Below are 19,507 nucleotides of genomic sequence, written 5' to 3'. Positions count from 1 at the left end.
AAATACACTTTGGAATCATGTTAACTCTACTTAGCACCTAGGATTTCACTGTATATGTCTTAATAGTCTTAAGCAGCTCCCTTTGTAAGTAACTTATCCAGGAGTTAATGTGTCAAGTTTAATATGCATCCAGAAACGCTCATTTTTAACTAAAAGGTTCATAACGCAGAGGAGCTTTTCATCTTGGACATGTAATCACCAGCCTTCAAGCAGAACACACCAGAATATATATTCCCTGCTTGAGCTCTCTGAGGACTGCCACAAGAAAAGGATGGCACAAATCTTCGTTATTTCCCTTTCTCAGCCTCCTGGATTCCAAAGAAATCTGGATGTGTTGGACAGATGCTGCAAATGTGCAGTAAATCAAAAACTGTTCTCACAAGAAATTGTTAATGTGAAATTTAAAATGTATCTCAGCCGCCTTGGTAGACAGAAAGCAGTTGGAGAGCCAGGAATGCTTACACTTCTTTCTGTCTTTGCCTTTAGTAAGCCCGGTCTCACACAGAACTTATTAAGAACATTTGCCTATTCAAGGTCACTGAAAGATGAAGATGATTTGGGATAATCGGGCAGTGAAGTGAATGCTTTGGCTTTCAAATGAATGACATGGATTTAAATACATTAGCTGAACGTGTGACCTTCTTGATGGACAAAGGAAATATAGTAGATATGTCCAAGTCAGAGATGAAGTATTAAATATAACATTTTAAGAAAGATAACGTAGACTGATTGTGTTAATAAAGCATTTAGAGCTGGGATACAGGCATGCTGTAAAATACATGTCTATGTATGGACTGTATAACAGAAAGTGAAATATTATGTCCTCCCTTTTTGTCTAGTTTAGACTTTGGAGTAAGACAGTCAATGAGCTCGTCAACTTTTAATTTAAATGCATAATTAGAAAAAGATCTATTATTAAATACCAGGTAATTGTCACCTTAGTAACATCTAGACAGATTTATATAGCTCCTTGCATTAGTAAACTGCAAACCCACTTTGTGGATGAGAATAAAGTGAAGAAATGATCTACCCAAGCTACCTCGCAGAAATAACTGGGATTAGACCTTAGGTCAGTCTTAATTGCAGCCCAGTGAACTGCATTCTCCTTGCTATGCCTTGACATATTATATTCTCGTTCATTTTTCTAGATGGAGTTTGACAGATAATGTAGTCTACACTTTATAAATCTGCAGGACTTCAGAGGGAAAATGGAGTAGCACGGTGTCAGGCAAATGAGTGCATAAGGAAAGCTGAAGAACAAAATTCATGGTGCCTTAGAGGTGGGAATATTCGGGTTTTCTTTGTTTATTTTGAAACTATTTGAGAATTCCTTTTATTTGATGTATGCTTGAATGTAAGATAGCCTTGACACTTTATACAAAACAGAAACTCTGCATTTTATCTTTCTGTCTGTTTAATTACATTAAACAATAATGATGTCCTGTCTTTGGTAGCTGATCTCCTCAAGAGCATCTGTTCCAACTTTCTTTTTCTATATGGATACATGATTTTTCAGGTCCGAATTGCTCACCCAAATTAAGATGTTCTCATAAGAACCGTATGTGACTTTTTTTTTTTTTTTTTGGATATTGACAGTGTCAAGCCCAGTTTTTGGAGATACTTACTGTTTCTTCACCTAAAAATTTATATAACATATTGAATGGCACAGCTCCTTAGTGATAATTAAGAACAATGCAGTTGGTTAACAAATGCAGTTGGTTAACAGATTCTCTCCTAACAGTTTTTTATAGAGAGACAACAAATATTTTTTTAGCTTTTTTTTTCCCCCCGGAGAATAAAGATTTGTCTAACACAGGGCTTTTAAAAGGAATGTACTGATGCAGATAAAGCTTTGAGAGGTCCAAGTGTGGAAATTTGGTTGAGGAGGAGCAAAGGCTTTCCACAATGACCTGACAGTTTGGGTCTTCAGAAGTATAGATTTAAATCTTTAGTCTTATTTGTTTACTTGAAGTGGAATAGCCACAATAACAGTACAGGTGATCATCAAGCAGCCAGTTTTAAGCACTTAGAACACTGTTGCTGCTTGGTGGAAAATGGCAAAACAGGGTTTTGAGCAGAGCTGTTTAACACCTTTGCAGTAGTCAGGTAGCATTCTCTGTGATGTTTTATGAAAAAAGTGTAGTGTTTTTAGTTTCCTCCTGTTGTAGAATTGTTTTTCTTTTTCTTGGAAAGTTGTGGGTGAGAGGGAATCTTTTTTTTTTTTTTCCTCAGCTCTAATTCTATAGAATTAGCTAAATAGGCAAATATAAACTTTCTTTTGATTCTTGAAAAAGCCTGTGGGATTTCACTAGTTACTGGTATTACAACAACTCCCAACTAAACCCACATAGCAATAAAGAGGTTCTGTTCCAAGGAATGCAAAATCTAAAGTAACAATGGTGTTTCTTTAACTCAAGTATTATAATCAATCCCCACTTCATATTTGAGGAAAAAAGGGAATGAAGAATTTAAGAGCTCTTCCTAACATCACACATGTAATCTGTGACACAGCTAGAAATCACATTTAAATTTCTAGTCTTAGTACACTGCTTTATCATTCTTCCTGACAGAATATGCTCAAGCATCCTTTCACTTCTATAGAATTCTGCAGAATAGCTGAGAAAAAGAATAGAAAAGATCTGACTGAAAGCCTTACTCCATGTATATCCTAGAATCTCACCCTTACTATCATTAATGAAATATCCTATGTACTGCAGTACAACTAGAATTTCATGCAAAGTTGTTAAACATTCCATTTCCATAGAAAGTTTGAACAATGGTAAGATTCATAAGATATACAATTTATTCCAAATATGCAAAATAGATCATTTAAGCTAAGGGCTTGATCTTGCCACCTTCTGTCTTATTCAAGTACTATTTTCCTTCATCTGCAAGAATCCCTCTCAAAATTTTTGGTAACTGCAAATACCTATCAAATTTCTTTTCACAGACATTCATATGTACCTTGTATGTGTGGACACCCTGGAAACTACAGTACTGGGTCAATCTGCCAAGCAATATAAAAGCGTATGCTCTTGACATTCCCCACTAGGAAGCTGGGAACCTGAAAGCCCTGATTCCACAGAAGTCTATCAGGAAAAATTATTATTATTATTATTATTATTATTATTATTATTTTAAGACCGAAAACCACTTAGGTGGTAGGTAAGCCCAAATAGAGACAAAACAGTAGTATGCAATCATGGGACCAAGTAAGCTATGGTGACCTCTGTTCTGAAGTCATACAGTAGCTGCAGTAGTCAAAGCTGAACATGAGTGTGGGAACAAAGACAACTGGAGGAGAATAAATTAGGAATCAGTAACATCTGGAAAGAGAATGGAAATATATGGAAGTGTTAGAAAGGAATATTGAAATGGGGTAGATGAGCAATTCTTAATTTTGGGGGATAAAACAATTAAAGACCTCTCTTTGGAAAAACTAAACCAAGCCCATGGCAGTTTTCTCTTTCTAGGCCACAGACCACTGTTCAGCAACTGCTGACAGAGGCAGTCAGTAAGAAGAAATAGAGAGATAAAAGAGGGAAATTTGCTGTGCCAAAAAATGCAGCCAAAATATAAAGAGACATGATAAACTAACAAAAGCAGTAGTAATAGGATTATTGTATTATCTGATCATGATAACCTAAGCAGAGTACTAAAGTAAATGATAGGGTGGACGTAGATATATGGGTTAATTAAACACTGATATTCCCACTGGATACCTGCAGACAGACACCCTGAAGTTATCAGGTCCTCATTCAGGCACTCATATACTGTGAGTAGTATAAATGATAAGGGTCTCTGCTCTGCTCTGACCTGAGGAATGCTGGGGAACTGCTCAGCGGGAATGTGATAAGTTACTTCACCAAAAATTCTGTGGGGATGTGAGGGATAGATGTGAGGATACATGACAACAGTCTGCTCTATGACTGATACAATAGGACCACTCAAGAATAAAGAATTGACAAGAACTAACTCATTAATTGGCCTGAACAAGCTCTCCACACCTTGTCTAAAGGGCATAAAACCCCACTATTTTTGCACTAATTTCCAAGCTGGATAGTATATTAATTTGTATAGGAATGGGTGAGGTTTTGGTTCTATTACTTACTTTGTTATTTAGTCTGACTTGTTTCTCTTGAACATTTATGAAGACAGTGTGAAACGTGAAGTAGCAGGATGTCTCTTGATCTCACTGGTCTTTAAAGTTGATACTAGGATGGGGTCACAGATGCAAAATTTTGGTGCATGTCTGTGCTGTCAGGAGCAGACCAAGTCTCAAAACAACTGCAAGTAATTTCACCAAAAATGGGTCATATCTATGATAACTATTACCATGCCTTCACTCTTAGATGCTAAGTTTTTTGAAGAAGGAATAGTACAGTTCATTTCATATACACAGTGAGCAAATCTATGGAGCCCTTTGCCTTGGCTTGTGTACAGAGGGAAAAAAAGAAAAAACTTTTATGAAGAGAAAATTCTAAAACTGCAAATATTGCTAGTTTTTCACAGAAAATTTGGATAAAGAAAAAGATGAAAAGATGGAGATGAAAATAAGATAGTTTCATCTTTCTCAAAATAATGATTTCTTGACCAGTTTTAGGAACGCTTATGAAAATCACGTCATTACCTTTTTAAGAGTAGAATCAAAACATAAATGCAATAATATAATAGCTTGTTTAACTGAAACCTTTAAAAACCATTGAGAGATGAGGTGCCAGGAAAGATGGACGTGCTCAGTCAGTTTTGACAGAGAGAGCTTTTTTCTTTTAATAAATAAAAGCCTTACATAAAACTTTCCAATGTATTATTAGTCTCTCCAACTCTCTGCTGTATATCCTTTCTTGCCTTTTCTTGTATTACAGAGATAAAGATTTTGTGCAAGAGAACTGCTGAGATTTTATAACACCAACTACAGCAAAACAGAAATTGAGAAGAGAAAAGGCAGGGCACCATACAGCAAGTAGTCACTGGAGGCCAATAAATTATGACCATAACTATAGCCACTATCATTTAAGTATTCTTTAGTTTCTGATGATAAAGCACTAGCTTATCACAGCGCTGACAACTGCCAGCCCCTATGGCCCCAGCTTACAGCTTGTGCATTGGTTACCCAGTCAGCCACAATGAATTTAATATAATGCAATAAACAATCATGTTTGTCAGAAGCAGGAATGGACTCAAACTTAACCCAAAGCAAAGGACTATCTGACCAGACAAGACAAGGTAATGAGAAGAATTGTAAAGTCTGCTCATACATCATTTGGCTATTAAACACGTCAATAGTTGACTTCAGTGGAGAGAAGAAACTAGTGCTATCTAGAGGTGAAGTCTAATCAAGAGGGGAGCATGTGTTTAGTGAACATCCCTATGACACAACTCTGAACACAGCTACATTTGCTTGTCACCTAAGCTCATAAAGATGGTAGCAACACTAATTCAAATGTATAATTAAGCTTTGTAATAGTTTCACTGCCTGAGAATATTTAGCTTGTATTGTTTTTCCACAATGACATATTTTTCAGTTGAGAGACATCTGCATACATATGATTTTTTAAATCATACAATCATCTAGGTTGATCTCCTGCATAATACAGTTTATAAAATGTCGCACACTATTTCCTGCATTGAACCTATAGCTTCTGGATGAATTGCAGCATATCTTTCAGAAGGGCATCCAACTAGCTCTTTTGCTAAGCTGTCCCCTAGTCAGATTTTTATTTAAAAACACAATCAGAAGGTGCGTTAGGTCCAGATTTGTATGTAGGTATATACATAGTTAGTTATTTTAAAATTTCTTCATGTAATCATATCTCCATGATGTTGAATATGAAAGGTTAGCATAGTATTTGTGGGAGGTTCATGTGTTTGTTTTAATGAACATTTCTCAACTTCGTGATAGACTTTCTAGTAAGAGGAGGAAGCAACCTCATATATCTGCTGTGAAAATGACGTGAATCACTATGAGAAGCGCTTTTATATGTAAAGTGGATGATAACAAAACTCAGATTTCTAATTCCTATCCCAGCTGAGTGCTCAATCCATAGTCAGCTGATGTATGCTGCAAGGGGAGAAGTAAAAAGAAAAGTTTTCTTATCCGTGTTTCTCTCAAATTTCAAGTTAAAAAAAAAAAGTGCCAAAACCTAAATCCTTTTATTCTGGCCAGCTATCATAATATTAGAATAAAATTTATTAACTGTATGAATTAGAATGTGAATGTATATATATGGTTATGTCTATATAAATAACTATAACTGAAACTAGTCCACCTGCAAAGTTTCAACAATATCAGCGGTGTCATGGACTGCTATTTGAGAGAGAAACCAGCAAACAACAGCTGACAAAGAACTTTCCTTCTAAGGTTCCTGTAAAGGGTCATCAAGTTATTACCTTTGAAACTGCTCTCTGGCTTATTCTTTGTACTAAACATACTCAACGATTTCTGCCTGCTGCATGAAGTGCACTGTATCAGCACACTGTCTAGAAAGACTTGTAGAACAACTGTGTCTTTTTTATTTCGAGAAGCCAATTAAACAGTCTCTGGCTTAACATTGAGGGTGTCACAGACTTCCAGCCAAAACTTGCAAGGCCTATTTAGGGCAAAAAGGCATCAACATTTCAACTTTATTTTCAGTAGTAACATCTGGATTCCTTCATAAAAATTGTGGGTTTCATTGCGTTGAACATTTCAGAAGAATCTAAGAAGACATGATCTAAACTACATCCACAAAAACCAACAAAACAAACTCTGGGAAGCGTATCTGACCTAATAATAGATATTGTTTAATGTGAGAGCTCAAAAGCCTGACCACACAAGGAGTTGTGGGTCTCTGCAGCATAAGACTTGCCGTGCTGGATCAGATTGGCAACAGGCCCAGACAAGCCCTCTTGACTTTGGCTTTGGCTGGTATTGTTGCTCTTTCATCATTGCAGTAGATACTAAATGGAAGGGAAGAGGGCTGGGGAGAAGCCAAAATATAAGAACCTCTCTGTTTCTTCCTAGCCTTTAGAATGAAATTCAAATCTTATTCAGTAGAGGTCTATTTTTCAATCTGAGACCAACAAGATGGAGCATCAAGTAACCTTGGTTGTTTTTCTGGTTGTTTTTTGTTTTCTTGAATTATGCCCAGGTCATATCAAGTTTTCATTTAAAAAGAAGACAGTGGCTTCAACAAAACCCCAGTATGTAAAATGAGACCAACAGAATCTAATATGCAACCAGTAGCCAAAGCCTGAGATGATAATTTTTGTGATGCTGGATCATTGTTTGAGAACATTTAAAGCTCTCTTTTCTAGCTTAAATATTAGTGAAATAGTATTTTAGTTGATTGGAATCAGTTTGAGACAACTCAGCAAATGAAATCATTGCTTCAGTCATCTTTCTTTAAGGAAGAAAAAAACTTATAAAAACCCTTTTGTTTTATAAGTGTTCAGAGCAAGTGACCTTAGTCTTTCAGCACTCTTCCTGATTTTCTTTTTTTTTTTTAACACAAAAGCAAGAAATAAGAAAGGAATTTATTAGTCAATCCGTCAATCCCTATTTTTTTCTCAAATACCTCCCTATCAGTCTCTTTTCAATTACTGATCTGTCCCAAGCATAGTCTGTAGTTTTGCTTTCTGTCCATTTTCTGTGACGCAATGCCATAATGTACTCCTTTTCCTTGGACTTCTTTTCTGCCTGCTGAATTGTTTAAACTGCTGAAACCTGGTTCTTGGCAGCAGTCACTGACAGCAGTTAAAATTTTATAACCTTTACTTATAATTAAAAACTGTGCCGTGAAGAGAGCAATTGAGAAAAGTGTTCTTAAACTCATCCTGTAAACTACACAGTGTTAATATCCCCCAGGAGGAAATAGTACGATTCCTTGTTTTTTTATTATTATAATGCATTTGAAATTAGAATTTGTCTAATCTATTTCTGCATTACAGTTTGAGGCATAAGAGAACTTTTTCAAGTTCAAAACATTTTTATTTCTTAATTTTATTAGCAAATTCACCTGTGTGCTTAAAAAAAAAAAAAAAAAAATCAGAGCAAGGCACTGTGGCCAACAGCTAATGTTTGATTAATTAATTTGGGATTTTTCTTCTATTTTTCTCCAGAGACAATTAACAGTTTGATCACAGCAAAGGTATTAGCAACCGGTAGTGCTCTTAACAATGTGAAATTCAAAGGAAATAACAAAGTTGAATACTGTAATTTAGTTCCATACTGTAGATGATGTTTGTTCTTGATTTGGTAGTATAAAAAATGCATTGAAAACGGTTGTGTGTTCATTCAGGGAGCTAAGCTATGTGTGCTTAAGGAACAATGTGGGTAATGTACGTAGGGGGGGAATTTTGCTGGCATATCACCTGTGTCTTGCATCATGCAATTTGTTTGAATATATGTCCCAAAGCCTGCTGAACTGCTTTCTGAGCTTTGACAGGTTCTCAACAGAGGTATTCAAAGAACTTGGATTGCAGTTCTGTTACCAAACCAAAATAAATTAAACAATACTTCTTTTCAAGACACCTCAAACTCATAATTTATTTTTTAGTAAATCAAAATATGATTTGGGGTTCCCATATTATTGCTTCATTTTTCTTTCAGACACACAACATTTTTTTTTAATTAACGCAAAATAAGTTTGGAAATGAATAAATAAGCTCCTCCGAGGACTTGCATATCATTCACAAAACCAAAGAAGAGGAGCAGAAGATGGTATCACTTCTCATGTCCTTACACCTCACAGAGTGACAGTTAGGGAACTCTCCAGGAAGCGAGTGTGCATAGGTTGTATTCCTATTCCCCAAAATATCTCCTTATTAGCATTAGGTGAAAAGTTCCAAAGAAGAAAATGAGGAAACTCTCCCTAAACATCCTACTCCCTTAAGGCCCTCCCTGCAGAGATGGGAAAAAACACACTCCAGTCTTTGCTCCAGCCACAGAGAAAAACATTTCACATTTGGGCTTTGTGTGATGTTGTTCAGATGAATTTTAAACAGTGGTGACCTCACCTTTTTGGTGTTCCAGGATGGGAAATTGGGAATGTTTAACTCCATCTTGCTCAAAATAGAAGTCAATAAAGTCTGGTGCGATGTGTGCTCATTGTAGACTACATCATGGCTCTCCTACAGCCTAGGTAAGTTCCCTGACCTTAGACTTACAGTGAAAGAAATCAGGTACTCTTCCTCAGTTTTGTACATATCACTTCAACTCATTTTTGAGTCTTTTTTGAAAAAAAGACTGAAATGCTCCATTAAAAAAAAAAAAAAGACAGAATCAATCTCTTTTGACACTACTGTTTTTCACCCACTTTTTCAGCTAAAACTACTTTCTGACTTCAACCTGGATTGGCAAATATTTCTGATTGCCCTGAGACTGTCTTTCAATGTATGTGTACAAAGACCTCCACAAAACACCTAGTTATAATGGTGAGACTAGCAACGTATTTTTTCTAAATGCAATTGTCCTTAAGAGTATGAAGCATCCTGTTTGTCTGTATTTGTCAGTTGTGTATTAAACATACAAGTCATTAAGAAATAGCAATTTACACTTTACTCTCAAAGATGAAGGCTTGGGTTTTATACACAACGCAAAAATTGAAATAAAATTTAACTTCCAGAATCTACTAACATGGTGAACAACTCTGCTTTATTTGAATTTTCTGCACACAGGAATAATAAATAAGATTATTTTTCAAAGATGAGAACCAGTTCCATACAAATTTAACTTCAGACATTTGACATCCATATAGAAGTTTAGCAGAGCTAGGCATGTCCTTATCTTCTAAGAGTACCTGTGGATTGTAGGCAATAACAATTGTAATTCAGCCAGTAGGATATTTTCTTCCTTGAAACAACTGTTGAACCATCACACAGACATTACAGTGGGGTTGTTGGGTAGCTTAAGATTTTTTATTCCTACAGATAAATCTTTTAGAATTTAGTAGACAAATATAATCAGTCTCCATATGCATTTCCTTCTAGTTACTTAAGGAAATACAGGAGAATAGTAAAGAATAGTTAAAAAAAAAAAAGCAAAATAATATACTCCATAGAGCCATACTATATTTCTATAATACTTTTTTGGTATTGTCTTAAAGTCTATGGTATTTACAATATGAATCAGGCCTACCCCTGCCATTTAAAATCTTCTGGCAATTTGATAAAAGCATAGGCACTAAACATCTTCAAAAAAATTCTGACTAAGGCGATTAAATTCTGCCTATCTACCTTGCTGATGAAGTTTCACATATCTTCACCTCTTGTGCTAATTTGTTGTGTGGTGTTGCAGTGCTCTCTCAAATTGTCTTCTTTGCATGCTTGCTTTAGTGATGGGTGAAATATATCTAGCTATATCTTACATTTAGTCCATAGGAATGCTGTTGAAACGTGGTTTGCATTAGCGCTAGCTAGCTTTAGACATGCTGAGATGAAGTACAGGGAGATCCTGTATACTGTGACACCCAGGAAGTCAGACAATGACCTCTTCCCCCAAAAATCTTTTGATCTATCAAAGGCTTTAAACAAGTATAAATTACTTTTCCTTTGTTGTCCAACTACCAAGAGCAACTCTTTCATCTGTAAAACACTTGCAAAATGTTTTAACATCTCCTGTTATTGTCCTAGGCTAGGACAAGCCACTGTTTTATGCAAGGTGATGATCTTCGCATACCAGTAATATTGCAGCTGCACTTCATCTGTATCTCAGTATTCACAGCTCTGGATTCAAACCCTAGAGACAACAACTGAGCAGGTTGTTATCTTGCCCAATGACTTTTCACTTTAGGCCTGAAATGTAAGAAAATTGCCACTGCTGATAATCCAGTGCACATGAATTTTTAAGTGTTAAGGAAAGCTTGCAGTGACGGTTTGGCAACAAGAAATTGCTCTGATTTTCCAGCTCCACTAGTGAGCTCCACCCTGCCACAAAACGGAGAACAGAAAGAGATGAGGTGCCTTGCCAAACACTAATGAGGGATTGTTTCTTGGGTCATTTTGATTTCGCCCACAGTACGGCTGAAGTGGCTTGAAAGAATGGGAAATCTTCAGTGAGAAGACGTTCCTCGGGACCTAATCCAAGGCTTTTTTGAAGTCAGTAAGATTTCTTCTATTGACTTCATCGATTCTAGATCAAATAGTTATAAATGGTAGTGTGTCTGTTTGCTTACTATTGAAAACATGGGTGAACACTTATCTCATTGAATTTCACTCAGACGTAGCTTTTGAATTCAATCAGTCTAGTATTTCACCTGCTACATTTAATATGAAATCAAAACCCACCATCTTGCCATGGCCTGAGGCTAATGCAATGTAAGTTAGGAGCAACAATATTCAGGACTGTATATATTTAAGTATTGCCACATTTCTGTTCCCATCTCAATGTGATCAGACATTTCAGACCAAAGTTTATGGGCAATCACAGAACAGAAGGTAGGCAGCCACATAAATGAAGTGTAATTGACTGACTACAGATTTTAGTCAATAGCAAAATGTTTGATAAGGTGACCTTTTAAATTAACCTGCTTTAAAGATGTAATCATTCTAAATAGACAGATACAAAGAAGCTTATTAGCAACAGGCAGGATGAAAATACAACCCATCAATCAGGTTTGATGATTACCAGATAAAAAAAGGTCAGTTTCCACATCGCCTGTATACCCACGGAGGCCTTTTGCTTTAGCAGGAACAATTGCTTAATCAACAACACTCAGCTTCAAGAGTTAAATTCTGTTCTAGCAGAATGTGGCTACCTTGCTCATTCAACTGCATTTTGTAGCAGAAGGAGAAGATTACACTTAGTTTTCTGGAGTTTGTTTACCTGGTTGTTAAAACTTATTCTAAAAAATGAATTTCATAGTTTGTGTTTGCATGCTAGAAAAGCAATCTGATGCAGCCAAAGTGATTGCACAGTAATAGCTCAGAGCTTAAGGAAAATAGATTTTGCTAATTACCTAGTCAATCAGTCACTCTCTTTAAACATATACCACTCACTTTAGCAATAAGTCATTTAAAATAGATCTCAAGTAACAGCAAAATGTGGATAATTGTTGCACAAGTGAAAAAGGTCACAACAGAAAGGCATCTATAAAGTAATATACATCTTGATTTTTTTCCCTATAATACCTCTATATGTGACAGGGTTCCACCTACTGTAAATAAGAACTATTAACTTAATTTTTCATACATCATGTCCTTCACTCATTTGGTTTGTGTTAGGGTGTAACACTGTACAAAAAAATCGTACAAATCCTGGGCCAAGACCTAAGCAGAGATAAACAAAAAGGAGTTCCTTAATTTCTCTAATGCTTTTGTAGAAATGTGAAGGATACAAGACAAGCTAATCCTAAAAGAAGGTCTTGATTTATCAGGCAGAATTAACTGAATGTGTCATTTTTTTATCTCAGAAAGCCTCTCTTCATCTCATTTATAACTGAGGCACAAAGAAGGAGGTTCACGTATGGAGTTACCAACAGTACAAGAAAAGCCTCCACTTCCAGTGTATTGGCTCCTTGGAAATCTTTGGTGCACTGAGCTTTCAAGCACCAGCTTTCTACAGAACTTATTTACCTGCATAAGGAGGCAGCCTTCTGAAATGGGAATTCACTTCATTTTACCTTAACCCCACAATATATTGCTTACTCTTATATTAAGTATAGTGATTTCAATGCATAGATGGACTCACATCTGTGCCAGCTTCCACCAGAAAAAGCAGCAAATATTCACTGTAGTATAGGAAGGAAGCTTCTCCTTTTCATATTAATTTCAGTCATTAAAAATCTCCAAGACAGAAGCTGATAGTGTTAAGACAACAAAGGGACTGCTTGGTCTGCCATCCAAAGGCAAAAGTAAATAAATAAATAAACAAACAAATAAGATAAAAGAAAGAAAAGGAAGAAAACGTAATTTGTCAGGTTTACACAAAACATTGCTTTTTACTCATTGTTGACCTCTAAGCATGAAAGATGTTTTTGGTGTCCCCAATTAAAAGTGGTAAGATCAAAGAAATATTGATATATAACCTGCTGTCTGTCTAGCAGTATTTCAAAAGAGTGATCAACTGAAAATTATACAATAAAGTTGCAAGAATGTAGTTTGGGGGGGGGGGTTGAGAAAAACAAGAGTGAAATTGCAGGTGATCTTTGCGGACTGTTTTCTGTTATCAGGCAATTGCACAGGCATCAGACAGAGGACTAAATGACATCAGGCAGAAACACCAGGAATACAATTGTTCAGAAAGAATTTGTGACAGAAATATCAAATGATTATTTGTTCCCACAAGCATCCATGACAATATACTGGTTACTCTATGTGCACTATATATCCTTATCCCTAAAAACTTTAAATTAGAACAGTCTGAAATTTTTTAATTATGTTTTAAAGAATACTTTAAAAAATCAGTGTGAGATGCTTCAGTCTTCCTTTCCTCCTGTCTTTTCACTCTATCCTCATTTTGTCCCTACTTTTTGTGCTGCAAAAGGCTGAGAAAAGAGAAGTAAGACAAAAATGGAAAAAAGGAGAACTGCAAAGGGGAGGGTTGCTCTTTTTAATCCCCTTCGCCCCCCCCCCCCCATGGAAGTTGACCAAAATAATATATCTTTGCTGAAAAATGTGTTTTGTTTTTAAGACTTTCCATTGCAAAAACTTCTGATAATTTTTTCAGCTGTTTTCTTCTTTTGATTGTCCATATAAGGAGAAAACAAGTTATCTGTAAAAATAATCATTTTGTTGATTTGTTCCTTGCCTGATTCTTCCACAAGGCACACTCAGCATTAGTAGGAATTAAGACCTAGTGCTGTTCCTCATCCCCCAGTCAGGCTGTGAAGATACCTATGTGAATGGTATTCAAAGCATTGCAGATATGCAAGTTATCTGCCTAGTATTCAGTTTCTGCTTTTGGGCAGAAATCATAGCTTGAATGTTGCAATTCTCCTTATTCTAGGCTGTTGCTAAAATAATTCAATATATAGAACTAATGCAAAACCTAGCTGTACCTTTGCCTGTGGGATGAACATAGTACTCAGACTTTGTGTTCTTTGCACTTGTCAAATGGATGATGTGTGAGTCTGAAAGGCTCTTTGATGTCAGAGCTACTCTACTATCCCCCTTGTGTAAGCTGCTTTGAGATTTCCAAATGAAAAGTGCTATAAAAGTTCTAAATGGTATTGCTGTTATTATTTATTATATATTAAGCTAGAGTATACTGCACATTACTTTTTTATGTTTATGCTCTGAAAAGGGTAATGTATAGATAACTCATCTTTAAAATGTAGATATTTGGAACATCTGCTCTGCGCCCTACAATCTATTTCCCTCATTAAAGCCAAGGGAGAGTTTTACATGAGCAAAAACAGAACGAAGATGGCAAATTCATTTTGCTGTTGTATTTATTGAATCAGGGTTGTTTCTCTGTTCACTTTCTAGTTTTTACACTTCTCCAGCTGTAATTGTCTGCTATTTTTTGCACTACCTTTTTGCCAGTCACTAATGGTGCACATCACTGGGCTGTGAGAAACTTGATAGCTCCATTTACTTTATTACACTGAGCCGGCTCTGTAAACATCTCAAAATCTAAAATTTCAGATAATTGCTTCTCATTAGCAATGACCTGTAAGAAGTTTATTGGTTCACCAATACTGAATCTGTATAAGTAATGGTTCATCTGTTTATTGGACCATGGAAATAACCTACATACTAATAAACACACCCTGGACTATGAAAAGCAAGATGCATGCCAGGAAGAAAGTAAAAGTTAAACATCAAGAACCATACTGTAACATCTTGTTTTAAAGCAGAACTGCTAAAGAGCTCACTGAGAAGTTCTGCTTAAACACTTAAGATAACAACCAAGCCCATAGACATAAAGCAATAGATTTCAGGCCTAACTGCTCTTTGTTGCTTTCATGTTTACATCTCTTCTTCACTTCTAGAGCTTGGCCACCTTTACTCCTAGTTTAAAATCCAATGGAAAATTCTTCAAAGATAATTATAGAATATGTTAGGGCCTTGTACAAAGTTAGTCTTCACCTTGGATATGGTGTCTGGCCACTAACATAATACTAATTGTAATATTAATTGCTGTAGTGCTGGCAGCCTGGTAGATGATTAGGATTATATGGAATTCAAGGGCTAAAATTTTCTCTAATTATGTGTAATCTTGGGTTTCACAAATTTATCATAGTCAGTGTCCAGCATGATACCTGTTATGTATGGGAGTTTTATATTCAAAGAAAGTCCAACATTTTCAAAAAATAATGTGTTGTAAGGTGTTTCTTATGAGGAACCCAAAGCACTAGCCACATACAGAAACCTGACAAAAGTTCTGCTTTTAAGGCCTAGAAATTCAAGCAGGCATCATGTAAAAATGGATCAGGAGGTATCAAACAGCAAGAGCCTTCAGCAATCTGAAAGCAAAATGGATTCCTCAATTTAGTCTCCTAAATTCAGATGGAGGCATCTAAGTGATATACTTTTCAAAAGTGCTGAGCCTCAGAGTCCTTCCTAAAGGCAAAAGGAATACTCACGTTTAGTTGATAGGTTTTAGCTTTGCTTTCTTTGTTGACTAGAAAACAATATTACAGCAGCTATGTTGACTGAAGGCAGAATTACTCAAGTGCAATATTTAAATGCCTCATATAATAGGACTATGAAATTGTTCCACATATGAACTGTTTAAAACTTCTGCAGTAAGTGCCTGAGATTATTTCATCTAGTACAATGCAGTTTTAACTACTTTTTTAAATTTAGAAAAATATATGCAATTAAAGTGCAATTACAGAAAAATGAATGTGCCAGTGCAATTAAAATACATAAAATGTATGAATCTGTCCACAACTCCTTCTAATTTACTTGTCTGCTTCTACACTCTAAAATCTTTTGTCTACATAAATTTTTCTTGCTGTATTTAGGAAGCTTAGTGAGGGTAAACATTTCTGTACAAGAAGATCATTTAATATCTTTCCCCAAATAGTTAAATTAACATTTATTTCAAAATCAAGTTATACTTAACATCAAGAAAAGCTATACAAATATATCAGAATGTGGAAGTAGCAGGAGTACTACCTAAAGTTCAATTAAACCAAGAACAAACTCACTTGGCAGTACTTTCAGTAGAAGGAGAAGGCACTCAAAATTATTTTTCCATATAAGAGACTGAAAAGTGTTGGACTGTTTACTTAAGAAAGGACAAGTAAGATTGAACAAGATAGAGGCAGACAAATTAGTGTACTGTAGCAAAAAATTAAATCAGCCATGTCCCTTCACCTTCACTCATAAGACAAGACATTCAAGGAAACTGAAATGCAACTTTATGACTAAAGGAAGTACATTCTCATGCAAGTAGCACTGGGAACTCATTGCCTCAAGGTATCGCTGCAACTAAGAGCTTATCAGGATTGAAAACAGGATTTAACATTTACACAGATAACAAGAATATACAATTGTATAATAGTCAGGATTAAATGTTTGACCCTACGCCAATTGAACTGGATGGAATTTCTGTGACTTCAGTGGTGTGAGATCAAGACCAAAAAGCAGAGAATTTTGGAAAGGATATAAAACCCTCTTGCTTCAGAGTATAAGAAAGACCTTAACAAAACACAGATTAGAAAAAGACTTTCTAGTAAGTACTCCCATAACTTCTTGAGGGAGGTTTCTCCTCCCTCTTGTACAAGCTTGGGGAAGAATTAGTCTTGGTCTGTCTTTCTTTGGAGGTGAGCCTAAAAGCTCTATTAAAATCCTTATCAACAAAATGTAATAGTCAACCACAACTATAATAGAGGCAGAACAGTTTATATTTAAATATAGTTAGAAATAAAAGCTAGTGTGTGCTGAGAAAAATTAAAATATGTGCTTTTTCTTAATGTGTTTTAAGGAGCATTGTGCATCAGATCAAATCCAACAGAGAGAAATTAATTTCTGCATGGAACTCTTCTATATCTTGAAGGCAACATGCTATATACAGTATGTGTTTCTTCAGTTGCTATAGTAATTACTCTCATTTTTTATTGAGTGACAGATTTAATAGTGCATGATCAGATGGAATCTGCAAAAATGACCAGAGTGTAATTTTATAGCTACCCTCAGCAGTGTCACCTGCCCTTTTACTGGAAACTCAACTAATATTGGCACTACTCTAGATAGGCAAATATTGGTTTCACTTCAGAAAACTTTAAACTGGCTTTTGTTTTGTATCCACTATGAAGTATTGCCTCAGTATCACCCCAAGGTTCTACAAATCTAACCTATAAAGAATGAATCATAAATACCACATTCTTAAATAAAAATAAATAGGATATTCCTTTTTCTGTTGTTATGTCTGCTTGACACTCTGGAGGAATGATGTTACAACACATGTATGTATAACATATGCATGAACAAACAATTTCACACCAAAAATTATTATTTCTGAATTCATTCGAAAATGAATTTGAAAATTGCTCTCCATCAGTTTTTATTCCAAGAAGTCAGAATTACAACTAAGCGCTAGATGAGGGAATGTGCATTTATATACAGAAAAACACACAAAAAAATAAATAGGACTCAAGGTCATAAATGAGAGTTTTACTGATCAAACACATGTTTGAAGCTACTTATGTTTTCTAACATTTATGTAGAATGAATACATCCTATGCATGCATGCATAGCTGAGTATGTACACTTTATATGTTCACTTGAAGTTAGCTTCTGATAAACACAGAGGACCTTGGCTGAATTATATCAGAGTAAAAAATTGAGTCTAAAATGAAGGCTGTCCCTAAACCATGAAAGAAACTTATATAGAAATTTATTTTTGAATGACAAATTTAGCCTTTAAACTTGCTGAGTGCTTTGGAAATAGGAAATTTGCCTAGAAACATTGATGGCTGATTGTCAAGTGAGTTTCAAAGAAACTCTGTAATGGGGAAAAACAGATATATATTTATTTATTAGATGGTACATTCAGAAAGTGTTGTCTGAGATATAAAGATAAAATGTTACACTAACTGGTTTGCAAGCAAGGCAGGAGACCATTGTGCTTTGAATTAATCACAAACAACTGCATCCAGCAGCAGAAAATGCACTTCAATTTCCTCAGAGAAAGGTGTAATAATTTACAATTCAAGGTAGGAGAGTAATTGCTAATGCTACCTTGAATTTTGTGCCTGGAACCTAGGGCAACAGAAGATTCCTCCCGGATATCCATGTCGGAGAGTATATATATATATATTTTTATGGTTTAATCATTTTCATTATTGTTACTGATGGTTGTGACCATACAATCCCTGAAATTTCTTTGACCCCAGATAGACTCACCTGAAAGCTTGTGGGAAAAATGACATTATTTTTCCATCAGAATTGGGTGGACATAGTCAAGTACACATTATCTGGAATGCATTAAGGATATTAAAGGCGGTACTGGGAATTTTCTTGTTTCATACCAAAAGTGGAGATAAGTTACCTTGGAGCCACTAAAGAAAATGAAAGAAACTGCAACTTTCATCTTCCTAGTTTTAGGTGAGTTTAGGGACAAATGGGATGGTGGTTTGTATAAGCAAAACCAGTAACAATTGCAGTTTCCCTAGCCTTTCCTATTTTGTCTGGAATTATTTATATGAGATGGTCATCAACATTTCTTCTCAAGGTAGCTTCTCCCAGACAATAGGATGATTTACATTTGTTTCCTTAAACTTTAGACGAGACCTTTATTGTAGATTAACCAAATTTCAGTTCCAGGATATCATTAAGATTCCAGACAATTGACAAAATTTCCAGACGAAAACATTTCCAGCTTCATCTGTTTTTAAATACAAACAAACCTTGATATGAGGAAGTTTGAAATCTACTTTTATTTCCAGTACTTTTAACAAAATCTGCTTTGTTAGCATGGCATTTGACACAATAGCAGTGCAATGCTATTACACTTGTCATAAAAAATATGCACTACTGCATCATAAGTAACACATAATAATGAGCCACATGAGAGCTGACAATGAACAGATGGTTCATTGTTAGGTTCAATGTAGGACAGTGAGCTAACAAGGGACATATGGACCCCCCCCCCAAAAAAAAAAGAAAAACAAAGAAAAGGAAAAATCCTAAAGCATATACATTGGAGATTATCAGTTCAGTTTACCTAAATTGGAAAGAATCACAGCTGGGAATGAACAGAACAGAAGTCTTTGAAGATTGGCACACTCACAATGAAAGTTACACAAATGACCACTGGGCACTATTTTGCAAAGTAGGTATTATGAAAAAAAAATCTTCAGAAAGATTATTGAATTTCTATATGGCTTCTCCAAGGTAATCATCTCAGGTAATGGATGAAACAAGGTGAGGAAGATTTAATCAAAGTTGTATGCTGTGTCTGTATTGTTTTTTCACTGTTAATATCCAGTTCATGTAATTTTTCTACAAAATTTTGTCCATAGAATTCTTCTCTTCACATGAGCACTATGCTGCATAAATACTCTCATATTCTAAGCAATCACAGTGTCAGATGGATGAGAGGTATGGCTCACTATTGTAGACTATTCTCATCAAC

General features: G+C 35.5%; 1 long non-coding RNA gene across 1 annotated transcript in view; it reads left to right on the top strand.

The window, feature by feature from the left end:
* Positions 1-19,507, top strand: part of LOC106482915 (uncharacterized) — a 115,767-nt gene that overhangs the window by 87,073 nt on the left and 9,187 nt on the right. Inside the window, exon 3 of the long non-coding RNA XR_010883587.1 lies at positions 1,149-1,280. This is a non-coding gene — a long non-coding RNA (uncharacterized lncRNA). The remainder of the gene's footprint in view (positions 1-1,148; positions 1,281-19,507) is intronic.

The sequence above is a fragment of the Apteryx mantelli genome, chromosome 2, assembly GCF_036417845.1.
Source record: "Apteryx mantelli isolate bAptMan1 chromosome 2, bAptMan1.hap1, whole genome shotgun sequence".
In the NCBI taxonomy this organism is placed as follows: Eukaryota; Metazoa; Chordata; class Aves; order Apterygiformes; family Apterygidae; genus Apteryx; species Apteryx mantelli.
The sequence above is the reverse complement of the archived record's forward strand: the minus strand, read 5'-3'. Positions and strand labels throughout refer to the sequence as shown.